Genomic DNA, 15275 nt, shown 5'->3' on the forward strand with positions numbered 1-15275 from the left:
TTTGCGTAAATCAGACCTCTGTGGATTCCCACGGGTGTCCTCTTTTGGGAAATGTATGGCATTTCCCTGTTTTCCATGCTGGCTTCGACACCCTAGTCCCAAATTTGTAGGTTGCCCCCATGAACAAAATGGGCAGTGGCGAAAGGCTTGAGGTTACCAGTGGGTTACCTTTTTCCTTTTGCGCCCCCGGTAGGTGCACCCACACATGTGAGGTACCGTTTTCATCGGGACACGTGTGGGGACGCGGGAAGGTAGGCTATGTGTTGTTGGCGGTATGTTTCGGTGGGTGGCCAGAGCGAAATGTCTACGAATTTTCTTCATTTCAAGCAAATTTCAGAGACATTTCCCTGTGTCCACTCACCGAAACACATCACCAACAACAGATGTCATACCTTCTCGCGTTCTCACAGGTGTCCTGACGAAAAACGGTACATCACATGTGTGGGTGCACCTACTGGGGGCGCACAACGAAAAGGGTAACCCGCTGGTAACCCCAAGCCTTTCGGCGCAGCCCATTTTGTTCATGTGGGCAACCTACAGATTTGGGCCTAGGGTGTTGAAGCCAGCAAGGAAAACAGGCAACCCCATGCATTTCCCAAAAGAGGACACCCGTGGGAATCCACAGAGGTCTGACTTACGCAAATCAGCCCAGAATCTACTACCCAGAATCCCAAGCAAATTCCACATTTGGGGTAAAAAACACAATTTCCAGACATTTCACTCTGCTCAACCACCGAAACACGCTGCCAACAACAGATGTCATACCTTCCCACATTCCCACAGGTGTCCCAACGAAAAGGGTACCTCACATGTGTGGGTTCACCAATCTAGCCGCAAAGGGAAAAGGCTAAACCACTGATCACCACAAAAGGGTTTGGGGAGATAACCTACAGATTTGGGCATAGGGTGCCACCAAGAAAAACTGGGAACCCCCTGCATTTCTGAAAAGAGGGCACCAGTAGGAATCCACAGAGGTCCAACTTGCACGAAGCGGTCCAGAATATTTTAGCCAGAACCCCCGACAAAGTGAAAAATGTGGGTTTTTTCAGCACATTTCGGACTTGGCGGGGCTTCTGGGTAGGAAATTCTGGGCCGATTGCGCAAATCATACCTCTGCGTATTCCCACGGGTGTCCTCTTTTCAGAAATGCATGGGGTTCCCCGTTTTCCTTGGTGGCTTGTACACCCGAGGCCCATATCTGTATGTTGTGCTTGTCTGGAGAAAGTGTGAAATTCAGGTGTCAAAACAGACTTGGGGTTACTTGTGTTTTAGGCTTTCCCCTTGGCACCCAGGTAGGTGCACCTATACATGTTAGGTACTGTTTTCATCGGGACACCTGTGGGAACGCAGGAAGGTATAACATTTGTTGTGTTTGTGTATTTTTCATAACGTTTTGACGCATTTGGTGGTGCACTTTGTCACTCAAACCTTTCATTTCCCAAATGTGACCTACGTTTAGTCGCTGCTTTAGGCAGCGTACACTTTTGTAATCTGCAAAAGTCACCTACCCTTGAAAAGGTGTGCCTGTGCTCTTTCAAAAAATGCATGCTTACCGTTCCTCACCACATTGGTTTTCCCGATTTACACATGCTAAGTGCGTCTGTTCAGGCCGTGAGCATAAAACTCCTGTATACCATGGCTCAGTGTTTGGCTTGTGGTATTGCTCGTTTTGTAAAACACTACAAAAAATGTGTGCTTCCCTAACTGCAAGAGTCGGGGGAATGTAGCGGAGCATTGCTTTTCTCAAAATTCATAGAAGCCATTGCCGTACCAAGCCAACCATGTCTAACACATACCTTTTTTTCGGTCATTTTCCCGCTTTTCCCCCCAACATTTTGGCATTTTCCCCATCCTAGTTTTTACCTGACCTGCGCAAATCACCCCTTCCTTAACTTAGAATTGTGTCTACTTTTCAGAAATATATGCCTTTCTGTCCTCCAATTCGGATTTCCTACACTTTTCTTCCATTCTGTCCATGCATGTCCAATTGGCAAAAATAGCCAAAATCGCCTACCTCTCACAAAACAGTTGATAACCACATCAAAATATTTTTTTTTCGTTTCCACTCAACCTGTTCTTGCAAGACTGGAAATTGGGGAATTCAGCACAGCAAACCGTTTGTTCCTAGCTCTCACAAAGAAAAAACCACAGGTACATCATTTTATTCGCATTTTTTGAAAAAACACAAGATTTTCGCCGTTTTTGGTTATTTTCTCTCAGCCCCCCTACAGCAACCTAGGATTGCTGGGTGGCGTTACGACCGCATACATGTGGGAAAAAAAAAAGGAGCCAAATTTCCTATCTCTTGTAACAAAAAAGTTACAAGGCTTTGAATGGCCACATACCCAAATCACCAAAAAAGGCCTTGGCACTGGGGAAAATACCCATGGCAGTTAAAGGGTTAAAGAGGAGTGAATAGAGGTTTGATTTTTTGGGCGGTATTGCTTACTGACATTGTTACGGGTTGTTAGCTGCAGCATATTGTGATGATTAGTCATTGGCAACGCGCAACCACAACCTGTATACAGGCTAGAGATATCTAAACCACTTTGGCCTGAGGAATATCCGAGTGTGCCATCAACGTTGCATTATTGTGCACCATAAAGTAGGTGTAGGGTGGAAGTGCCGGGGGCTAAACATTTTCCAACGGAACTTGGTTCGCTTTTTGATCAGTAATATTCCCAGTTCCGTTATAATGGCATCTGTCTGTGGTTCCGAATATCCGTCAGGTTCTCCATCCCATTCGGAGCTATATCTGCTTCACAGCGCTAACCTTTCATGCATATCATGGTCGCAAATACTTCCCCATGTTGTCATTTGTGTGTTCATTATGTGTGGTGTGTGTTCATGATTAGGTTTCATCCTGTGCCAAATTATAGGGTAAATGGGTACATTCGAATAAAGAACAGCTACTCAACTATATTTTTATTCAGTTATCTACACAGATATATTGTACCGTTCTGCGAATGCCATAGTTTCCGCTACCGTGGGATGGATTCTTCAATCAACAATGGCAGATACACCTAAACGGAGCTTATTGCATTACCGTCATGTGGGACGACAGACAGGGACCGATCTGCCCTTTGGCGGTACCAGCGATAAGGAGCAGCAAGATGCTGATGCGAAAGCGTTGCGATTGAAATTGCATCGAATCCATATCTTCCCAGGAAAGGAACACCATGAGCGTCATTCGAAGGTTTTGCTGGTGTAACATAAGGACACACAACGATTGGAATACTAGGATTAATCGATTGTTGAGCGCAATCAACGGATCATAAGGAAGTTACAGAACTTTGAAGCATCCAATGTTAACTGGCTATAACTAGTATGGCAAAAACATATCGTTCATTTTGTGGACTTAGTTTTGGGAGCGTTCTTTGATAAATAAAATCACTTGCTACATTGCAGACTAACGATGTTTTCTTTAAAAATATTGTTCTATCAGATTTTTGATGCACTATGAGAGGATGTGTGCGTTTATCTTCCTGGTTCTGCGTTAACCAACATTATGGCGTGGGTGATGACTGGGCGCGTTTGGCTAGGCTAGCAACTAACGTCATGAAAACAGGTGGAGCATTTCCTTTGTAATAGTGATGTTAGCTTCAGGGGCGGGCATCTGTATTCTTGCCGCGAGCGCCCTTGAAGTTAATGCGATGCCTCAGCGGCTAAGATTAGCACAAGATGGCCGCGCCCAACACGTTTTCGCATGTGTAAAAAAGTGAGGAAAACAAAAGGTAAGAGGCATAGGAAAAAATGTTAAGATCGATTACAATATGCTTAAAAATACATTACTAAAGTAAATAGTAGATTTGCAAGCTGCTGCTAGCCAGCTGTCACCAGTGAGCTCCATGATTTATGGAAGTGCTGCCATAAATAGCCTGTGTAAGTGGTACACAAGGAAGAATAAAAGGGCCGTATTGACAAGATTTCTGTGCGTAAAAAGGCTTGATAGGCACCTTATCTGGAGGGCGGATTCCAGGGGTCAAACTGTCCTAGGGGCAGACCTATCCCAGGGGCAAGACCTATCCCAGGGGCAAGACCTATCCCCTTAAGCCAGGGGATTGTTTTGTTGGTGTGGTTTTCCTGTGGCAGAGACCTTGTGGTGTTAGAAGCTTGTGATGGTGAGGTCTCGCAATAGCAGATTCTCTGAGTGGTAAGTCCTCACTGTGCTCGGGCCTTATAGGCGCAAGACCCCGTAACAACAGTGCCTTGCAGTAGCGAGTGGCTCAATGTGGCCTTAGCTTCCTGACTTTAAGGCAGCAGGTTCACAGTGCAAAGGCCTCTCTGTGGTGGTTTTCTCTCAATGACAAAGTCTCATGGTGTGCAAACCCCAGCTTCACAGTGGTAAAGTTTGAAGTAGAAAGTTCAAAGTGGCCAGAATTAATAATGGGAGGTTCAGAGTGTTGGAGTTCAAATTAGCAAAGTTGAGAGGTGGCAATCTCAAGGTGGCGTGCTCTAAAACGTGGGAAGGTCTCACAGTGACCGGGTGGCAGGCCCAACCGTGGCACAATTAAAAGTGTGTCAAACCTCACAGCAGCAGAATTCAGAGAGACAGAGCCCACAGTGACAGAATTCAAAGTGAGAAAAGTCCCACAGTGGAAAATTCAAAGTTATAAAACTCACAGCAGCAACGTTTAGAGTGACCCAATCTCGCAGTGGTAATAGTCAAAGTTAAAATTCACAGCAGCCAAGTTCAAAATGACAGTCACACAGCGGAAAACTTCTAATTTAAGAAAGTCGCACCTTGTCAAGATTCAAAATTACAACTTGAAGCAGCTAAATTTAAAGTTAAAACAATTGCAGTAGGAAGGTTCAAAATGACAGACGTCACACAGTGGCAACATTCACAGTGACAGAAGTCTAACAGGGGGAAAATCTTGGTGGTGACGATGGAAATTGGCAAGAAACAAATTGAGTAGGGTATGTAGTCCCTTAACATGTTTTCACTGATCCCCTGGGCTGGTGGGGGTTGGAGTGCAGGGCTGGACGCCAGGCAAACAGGCAAACACTAGTACAGTTATTGCACATGATGCATTTAAGTATATGTATTTTGATAGTACCTTAAAAAGACATTTATTTATTTTGGACTGGTGTACTATTGTTGTTTGGGTTGCTACGGTCATCACATGCATATCCCCTCTTGGGAGTATAGCAATTTCATCTTTAAAAATTGGGATCACTGTTGGTCTGTAGTAGTGTGAGGGCGGAGCCACTACTCATCCTTGTATTCCTGCAGGGCAGTAGCCATTTCATCACACATTGCTAACCTCTCCCGTCACTCCACATTTCTCTCCCCAGAGGCAGATTTAACGGTCTCCATGCAGACAAATGGCGAGCGGGCCCCTGTGCCCTGCCCCGCCCCTTTCCTTCCCAGTCTCTCTCTAAGACACAGGCCACAAAGCCGTTTCTGCTGTGACTCCAGCCAGTGGCATCCATTCCCATAAAATAAATGTCAGTGAGGAAGGAAAACAAAAGGACACTTCCTACCGCAGCTCTTGCCGTGTTAAAAGAACCGCATTGGTGTAGTGGTTAAGTGCATTCATCAGGTCACGGGAGGCCCGTGTTCAGATCCCGCCTGCGACACATACCTGTAAAGGGATGGTAAGGAAATTGCCCCCCCCCCTTGCTATTTAAATAGCATTGAACAGCTTCTGTTTTGTTTGAGATAATCTTAACACATTTTACACTGGGACTCTTGCTTTTGCATTAGGAAACATTCTAGCTGTTTTGAAACTGTTCTTCAGGATTTCCACACGCAATCCGTTAACAAAACAGTTTGATTGGGGGAGAATACTAACAAGTTGGCGCTGCATGGCGCTACATTATTTACTTAAAACATACAGCAACGGCTAGCAGGCCGCAGGCAGTGATAGTATGGTAAAAGAGTGTGGGCCAATAGGATCATTGACACCCCTCAAGGAGCAAAAACAGAAGTGTCGCTTCATTTGGTCCACAGACCACTAGTTGGCAGTCTTGACAGCTGACTTTACTCCCAGTTTGGTCCCCCAAACAACAAATGGGCCACATAAATGCTTAAAGTGTGCTTTGCAGTGGCTGTCCCGGCTCTTTTGGTTGGTGTTTCCCCAAAGTGGGGCACTGACTTATGCAGGCAGTATAAGCTTACACACATAATGATCATAGTTTAGGATAATGGGGTGGTCAATGAGAAAAGTTGCAAACTGAATTGCTTTTATAGGCTCCCAATCTATGTATACATTATGGAAATGGGTCAAGCAAAAAGAATGGGAGATGTTTATTTTGCTCATCCTGAATCAAGGTTTTCACACATATGCCAAGCAAAGTTTATGTTGTGTGCTATATGAATGGACAGTATATTATTATGTAACAAGGTAGCTCAGTGGATTTTGCACTTGTTTCTGTGATGTGTGTGTGGGATCTGCAGGTCAAAGATTCTAATACTGGCAAGGCCAACTCAGCTTTTCATCCTTCCAAGGTCGATAAATCAGTGCTAACTTTAGTTGGGTGATTTGCCTGTGTTGCCAATACCATGGCGGACCGACACGTTTAGGTACCTGGGGGTAAATATTTACCACCGGACTGAGGCGGTACACAAGCATAACACAGAGAGAGCCATAGAGGGGGTCAAGAACAGCATGACATTCTGGTCCAGATTGCCCCTGTCCATGATGGGGAGGGCGGCTTTGCTGAAAATGGTGGTCCTTCCCAGACTCCTGCATTTCTTCGTGAACGTCCCGTATTTGATCCCTAAGAGCCTATTTGTACGACTTCATAGTATGTGTAGGGGCTTCGTGTGAGGTAACTCCAGGAATAGGGTGGCCCTGTGGAAGCTCCAGAACCCGTACGAGAAGGGGGGTATAGGCTTGCCCAACTTCGAACTATATTATCTGGCGGGACAACTGTTGTATGTGGCCAGGTGGTTGTCTGATGAAGATTCGGCGGAATCTAGGTTGCTGCGTGAGGATGCGGCCCCATACTTTCTGAGAGAGGTGGTGTGGCTACAAAGGAATAAACTGACGGGAAGAGGGCGGCTATTGAGGTTGGGATGGGAGGTCTGGCACAGAACATGGAAATTGATGGGGGAGTCAGAACCACTATCTTGGCAGGTCCCGCTGGTGGCCCTGTGCGAAAACAACACCCAACTGTTTCACTCTGTCCGTAGGCACTGGGAGCCGGTGGGCCTGGCCACACTTGGGGACATATGGAGGGAGGGGGAGGCGCTGGACTTTCAAAAGTTGCAGGATGAGACGGGGTGCACAGAGGCCAGTACATCACCTATGCCAGGCTAGTAAAACGAGTAAGAAAGAGATGGCCGGAGACGGCACTGGCAGATGATCCTGATGCCACCCTTGAAACTATGTATGATGTCTCAGAGGGTGGGCATGAAATATCACGGATATACGAACTCCTCAGAACGAAGGCTGGGAAAGAGTTGCCCCAACTGAGGCATGAATGGGAGGAGGAGATGGGTGGACTCATGACGGAGGGTCAGTGGAAGAGGGTCCTGGGATATCATAAAAAGGTGTCCCGAAATGCACGGCTCCAACAACTCCAGTTCTACATTACTCACAGGGCCTACCTAACTCCCCAGAAGATCGCACGGTTCGGAGGCTCGATCACTCAAAAATGCCCCAGGTGTGGGGAGGTGGAAGCTGGGTTGCTACATATGTTTTGGGCCTGCCCGGAAGTGCATAGATTTTGGGAGGAGGTCAAGATGAAGCTCGCAAGTGGGGGAGTGGTGTTGGACGTGGGATCTGCCTGGTCGTGTATGCTTGGGATCTTCCCCAGGCCCAGACACTTTAGGCACCTGAGCAAGCTGAGGGACCTGGCATATGTTCTGGCCAAACGCAGGATTGCCATGAACTGGAAATCGGCTAGCAGGCCGAGAGTGGAACTATGGTGGGCGGACCTTATGAGGTGGGCGGAGGCTGAATCCGTGGTATGGTTTGAAGCGGTCACTAGAGGGGGCGAGGAGGAGATAGGGCCCTTGCTGGCCTGGCAACAATTGGTGGCCTCTATGACCAACCCACAACAGGGCTTAGACGAATCTGAGAATTCGGAAGATGTGCCTACGGACAATGTTTCTCCTGACGGTGCCCCGACTGAGGATACAAGGGAGCCGGCTCTGGCTTGATGGGGGGTGGGGGGAGTTTTTTCTTTTTTTTTTTTTCTTTTCTCGTATTTTCTTTTGTTTTTCTGTAAATAATTAACAGTTGTATTGTGTTGTGTGTTTGTTTTTCTAAAATATAAAATCAATAAAATATTTTAATAAAAAAAATAAAAAAAACTTTAGTTGGGTGATTATTGTATGTGAATATGTTCTACCTATAGTGGTTTGGCGAAGCACTATTTACATAACCAATAATTATCATTATCTAGAGTTTAATGACTCTTGAGAGTGCATAACAAAAGTTGAAAACTGAATTGCTTTTATAGGCTCCCAATGTTGGTAGATCAGGCACAATGAGATTGCACGATTTGCCTGGATTGTAGCAACACCAGGATTCTGTCCCGGGGAGATGTGAGAACTTGACCGCATATCTTCCAAGGTATACTTCATATCAGTATTTTTAAGGATTGGTAATCAAAAGGGTAAATAATTATTTGTCTAGCGATGCCTTGAAAAGTGCACGAATCTCATAATAAACTCACCTGACAATATATATATATATACACACATTATAGAAACAGGTCAAGCAAAATAATGTGTTTATACATTTGTTTTCCCCATCCTGGATGCCAGGTTTTCCTGTTTAAACCAAGAGAATTTTGTGGTGTGCAATATATGAATGGACACATTATTAATGACGTCTTCTCATTGCATTATTTTATGAAGCTTAGCTGGCAATTGTGTTTTTGCTCCTTGTTCTTTAAAGCTGATTTGCATTGTATCATATATATTGTGATTCATGTACATATTTGCCTACCAGCCAAGTCAACTGTATTGCATTGCATTACATGCCTGCCCCATGGTAAACTTCCATATATATTAATTTTCATTTGAGATAGCATGCACCCCTCACTGTTGTTGATGCCCACTTATTGTGTTCATTTAATTGCATTATTGTCATACTGCTTATGCCACATTTGGGCACACGTATTGCCTCAGACCTACACCAGCCACTGTGTGAGTTGAACTAGCCCTTTGTAGTCTGTATTAACACACGCCATGAAAACGTGTTCTAGCTTATCCGGTATTAATTTGAGTTAGTATCTCCCACGCAATTCTGAATTAGCCTATTTTTCTGTCAAACTACAATACGTTATGTGAAAGGGAATCAGCCTATTTTGAGTCATTTGGATTTAGCCCATTTTGTGTAATTTGAATCACTTTACTGCATAACCTAAAACTAAGCTACAGTACTTCCTATTTAGCGTGGCCTTTGGATTAGAACCTTAAGGTAACAATCCCTAAAATGCACAGATCAAGCAGCCCTTTGCTCTCCCTCACTTTATTAACAGCCATTGCTTGTATATTGACAACTCCTTCAGTTCCAGGTGGTATAACGGCCCAGTCCCCCAGCCATACTAATAGCCTGACTTACAGTCAGTCAAACTTATCATGGCCTCTCAGCAACTGCCTATACATGACTCCCAGCCGTGTAACATTACGGTGAGAAATGGAAGACTCTGATCAAGACTATCTAAATTATTCGAACCTTCAGCAAGAACCCTCGCCATCCCCCAACAAGAGATATAACCTTCATTTTGAAACCTCAAACTTCAAACGAAAATGGCACCACAGCCCTAGCCCAGTATATGCGTCTTTCAATCACACTGCCTCTAAGACCCGAAACACTGAAGTCTCATCCTCATTAGTATCTGCTAACCTGGACCTCAAGGGCGCTCTAATAAACGCCAGATCTCTGGTTGCACATGCAACTGAGATATCTGACATTATCCAGGCAGAACACCTCACCTTCCTAGCGATCACTGAATCATGGATACATGCCGTGGCAGGTCCAGCCCTTTCATTGGCTATCCCTGATGGCTACACCATCTTAAAATCTGACAGAACTGAAATACGAGGAGGTAGGCATCTTATTGCAAAAGCTAATCTTCCAATTAGCCTAGCACCATCCCCTGACATTAATTCATGTGAGACTCTCACGGCTAAGCTTACCATAAACATGATCCACCCGATATATAGACCTCCAGGCCCTATCAGAACCTTTGAGGAAGATATCTCCAATATCCTATCTGACAACTTAAAAAATTAATCTCAAGTCCTACTACTAGGGGACATGAATTTAGGCTTCAATGACCCTAAAGACTCACAAGCATCTAGTGTGGCTAATATCTTATCGGAACTATGCTTCACACCTCCCATAACAAAGGAAGAACACTCGACTGGGTAGCAGACTACAACTGTGATGTCTCCATTTCATCCATATCCCCTCAGATCTGGACGGACCACTACCTTGTAACATTTTCCTTAGCAACTGTGAAACCCACTTCCATGCCTATATCGCTAGCTCCTCCCATTCTGACAGGAATAAAAAAAAAACATTACCTATGACAAACCTACTCCCGCTCATTCTACCTACACTTAATGCACTTCCTGACAATTTTGGGGCCTGACGCATTGGTTAAGGAGTATAATCAAGTTATGTCCACTTCCCTAGACTCAATAGCGCCACTCAAAATGAGAAAGCAAATCTAAAGCTCACCGCAATTCATGGTAAAAACACTACGTATAAAAAAAAATTAAAAAGACAATGTGAGGTATCATGAGGAAACTACCGTCTGAGGAAAATAAGACTAACCTTAGTACTGTAACTGCCATCTAAAAAAGTGAAATACTCCTAGCTAAACGTGAAACGTACAACTCCAGAATATCACAGGCCAAATCAAGTACGAAGGAACTCTTTGTCATCCTGAAAAAGAGTTAGAAGCCCCCATCCCAGTGCCAGACAATTGCATAAAAGATAAACTATGGTGCTCTAACATACAGCAAGCACTAGCCAATAAGGTCAGGACCTTACAAACAAAGATTGCCAGGAAAAAAGCCTCACTAACTAATACCACTCACCCTATAATCGTCACAGCACAACCTAATAATACTGCTGATCCCCTTTGCTATAAGTTCTCTAAAGTCACTATAATTGAAACCGAAACAAATCATACTTTCACTTGAACCATCCAACCGTCAGGGTGATCAATGCCCTGCTCAACTTATAAAAGGATGTTGCCAGAGACCTGGCCCCCTTCTTCACAAAACTCATCAATGCCTCATTCTCATCAAGCACTGTCTCATCTAATTTTAAGGAATCATGGGTGCTCCCTCTACTAAAAAAAAAAAAAAAACAGACCCTAGACCCCTCCACCCCCCCCCCGATACCCACCAATTACCTACTGATTAATTTTCAGAAGAAAAGGCACTGTAGTATAGACAAAATGGCCTATTCTCAAGTACAAAAACTTCTAGAATCAAACCTCTTACTAGGAGCACCGCATACCGGTTTTCGGCCTCAGCATGGGACCCAAACAGCTTTAATAGATCTGAAGGCCCAGATCAACGAACTTAGGGATAAAGGAAACCCAGCCCTTCTTCTCTTGGACCCATCGGTTGCATTCGACCTTGTGGACCACGGGGTCGTATGCAGCCATCTGGATTCTGCCGCACACTTCTCAGCAGAAGCCACAACATGGATACAATCCTTTCTAAGTGATCGGACTATGAGAGTCTTCACGCCTACCGCAGCTGCAAACCCCATCTCCATCACTTGCGGAGTGCCTCAGGGATCCTGTGTCTCACCCACTCTATATAACATATTCACTAATCCCCTTTTCGATGATCTGGATCATCTTGGTATCACCTACACGAACTATGCAGATGTTAACCAGATCCTCCTACCACTTACTGGGGATTATGAGAAGGATTTGGACTTGGTGAATAGGGTATATCTCATCATCCAGGCATGGATGGCCACACATGGACTATGCCTGAATGATGATAAGACTGAGATCATCGTCCTGGGCATGACCTAAACCCAAAAAAAAAAAAAACTTAGCCCTGAATACTCTGCCTTTAATATTAACAACAATATTATCACAGTCGCCAAAGAGGTGAAAACCCTGGGTTTCTACTTGGATTCGACTCCATCTCTCAACAAGCAGGTTAATGCCATGGCCTCGGCCACGGCATACACCTGTAAATTGATTAGAGCAAGTAAACCTTTCTTGTCTAACAATAGCTGTATTACCCTGGCCAGGGCACTCATTTTTATCAAAGCTTGATTATTGCAATGCGCTGTACACAGGGGCGAATAAACAAACTATTAAGAAAATCCAATTCCTTCAAAATAATGCCCTTAGAGCAGTGTTAAATTAGAGCGCGCCAGGCTTGAGGTAGTAAAAGTATATTTATTCAAGATAAGGAGTACGCGGCAGCAGGCCTCACCTTGAGAGGCAAAGCTCAACTGACCATCATGGAATTATACACATACAATAACACTCTAACCCGGAATACTATGACATCATAGTTAGAAAGAACAGGATAAGAAACAGATAAGTATATTATCAATACAAATGAACATGTGAAGCATACACCAGCTACATCTTAACAGGCAGCTCTTGGAATTGCCAGGAGAGAACATATCTCTGTGACCAGAAGAGCTATTAATTGGCTATCAGCACTCGACAAAATCAAGCTAAAAGTCGCCTCACTGACATATAAATGCCTGAACAACGTGGCACCTTGCTGCTTGACAGAAAGACTCACCATGAAATCCTTGACAAGAACTACCAGATTATCCAACACCAACTACGTATTAGTCCCTAGATTTAAGCTATCTAGAGTTGGGGTGTAATAGTTTCCTAGTCAAGGCAGCCCAATTGTGGAACTCTCTACCCACCCCACTGAGGGCAGACCAATCGTACCAAAACTTCCAACAGAATAGAACAAGATGGCTCAAAGACTGACAACTAGGCCTGATCCAGACTTAATGACTGCCCGCTGTATATTTCCTCTTTTTGGACCATGTCATACCTATGCTCCCACTTGATCTCTCTCTGCCTGTTCATTTTCTCTGTTCTGTATATCTCCTATGTACTGTATTACCCTGATGTGTGTAACTAAGCTGTGAGTTATCTTATGCTATGCACCCTGATACCTTAGGGTCTGGTGCGCAATACAAATAATAAAACAAACTTTTTGCACAAGAATGTCTATAAAGGAACGGTTATTTTTTGCACAATACTGAATTTTATTGTACTCTACATGTGTACTTATTAGAGACATAGGGCCTCATTACACAGTAGGCGGTAACCATGGCCCTATTAGCACCATGGTTGCCACCGGTATTTTACTGTGTCCGCCTTGGTGGATGGCGGAATTACCGCTCTACTCCAAGGTGAGCGGGGGCGGTAATTCCCCATTCACCAAGGCACTTCCCCAATTCCCCATTTTTGCCCCCATAGGGCTCAATGGGAAAGGAGGTAATTACGGTACTGCAAATTGCGGTACTGTAATTAGCACCAAGGTCCCTTAGCGGGCCCGCAAAGGGACCTCGTAGTAAGGTGGTAAGGGTTTACCGGTGCCCTTACCGGTACCAGTAAACCCTTACTGCTTACCGTGTAATGAAGCCCATATTTTGACAAGGTGTTGTACTTTTGTGAAACATTTTCACATTTGTAATTACAAACACTGGATCCAACTCGTTTTCTTAGAGCTATTTTTCTAGGAAATTGTGTGGTCTTCATAAACTATAATTCTCTTTCGCCCTTAGCCTTGAAACATGTACATTTCCAACAATAGTTTCAGGCTAGATCCTCCAATATTACCATTGATAGCAAAGCCTGATGAAGAGGCCCAGCTGTTTCCAGTTAGTCAGACTCGTAGACACAAGTAACTGTAATAAAGACAACTTCATTAAAAAGAAATTGCTTTTGTCCCCAAAGTTCGCCATTGTGCATTCGTGACCACAATTAACTACGCCCACCCTAAACTCCATCTCCTTGACCCACCCTCCTAGGGCCCTCCCTGTGTCAGGTGCTGCCCATGGGGCCCTTTGCCTTAAATCTGCCACTGCCTCTCCCGCATTCCCGAGGGAGTTAAACCTACCAGCGCCTTGAGACCATACCAATGGTACATAAGGCGCTATATAAATGCAAAGTAACATAACATAACATGTTACAACCCACCTCCCATGTCACTCCCGGCTCTCTCCAGTTACTGCTCCATTCACCTGTCATCGCCAATCTTCTTCTTTCCCACCTAGATGCGATCACTTAATGTCTCCCCGATCAATGTAAGAAGCGTTCGTGGCTTTGCCCTGACAATTCTGTCGCTTACCCACTTAACCTTTCAATGGCCCACCTCTCCTATCTCTCTCTCGTCACTTCCATCTTTTCTCTCGGCCAAACGGTGTCCTACGACCGCCCCATCTCTTACCCATGGATGCCCAATCACTCGTAATCCTAATCCAACCTGTCACTGCACACTCTCTTTGACAATCTTCTCTACCCCGTCCTCACGGTCAACCCCTGCCAGACACATCTCCACTCAGTGAATTCTCCTGTTCCACCCCACCTCTCCCGTCTCACCCAACGTGCCGCCCCATGATCCCCAAACGTGTCACTGTACTCTTATACAGCTTGTTATTCGCCTGACCAATCGTAGTGACTTGCTGGCCTGCAAATTCAAGCAATTTCCCAACACAACTTACTTTATTTTAGCCCTACAATCCACTCCGAGCCAGGAGGGGCAGTGCTCTCCATCTACATGTACCGAGAGGGATTTTGCATTCTGCACTCACCTGAACATTTCTCGCGTGCCAGAGACCAAAACCGCCAAGCGTCCCCTAGAAACAGCGCTGTAGTCAGTGAGTCCTGTTTTTACATGAAGCACAACTTTCTATGAAAAAAAGACCGAAAGAAGCACAACCCACAAAATGAAAAAAACGGGTTACAAAGCGTTTTATGCGTTGCTTTTGGCACATTTTCGTGGAAACCAAAATGGTAGCGTCTAGTTCCAATCCGAGAGACGGGCTATAGCAACGGCCCGCCTACTTTTCTTCACGTGACTTTGAAAGTCATCATTTTGATTTTCGGGAGCAATTTGAGCGGGAAGGCCTGGCTGCCAGTGCCACACCATTGCAACTGCAACCGGAATCTGCGTGCCTTTGGCTTGCAGTTGCAGCGGTTAAAGTGGGCATTTTAATATTAGATGGAACCGAGCTGGAACTGGGGAGGCTTTGGCTGCCAGGATGCAAGAGTAGAGTTCAAAGACTCTGCCTCCACTCTCTTTCGACTCATTGCCTCACACGAGTCCGAGGCTGCACCAGACTACATAT

General features: G+C 44.9%; 1 protein-coding gene across 1 annotated transcript in view; it reads right to left on the reverse strand.

The window, feature by feature from the left end:
- Window positions 1-14971, reverse strand: part of TRMT12 (tRNA methyltransferase 12 homolog) — an 824050-nt gene extending 809079 nt beyond the window's left edge. Inside the window, exon 1 of the mRNA XM_069613002.1 lies at window positions 14739-14971. The gene's annotated coding sequence lies outside the window, so the exon portion shown is untranslated. The remainder of the gene's footprint in view (window positions 1-14738) is intronic.
- Between the last annotated feature and the right edge of the window lie 304 nt (window positions 14972-15275).

Source organism: Ambystoma mexicanum, chromosome 5p (assembly GCF_040938575.1).
Source record: "Ambystoma mexicanum isolate Mex_15411 chromosome 5p, UKY_AmexF1_1, whole genome shotgun sequence".
In the NCBI taxonomy this organism is placed as follows: domain Eukaryota; kingdom Metazoa; phylum Chordata; class Amphibia; order Caudata; family Ambystomatidae; genus Ambystoma; species Ambystoma mexicanum.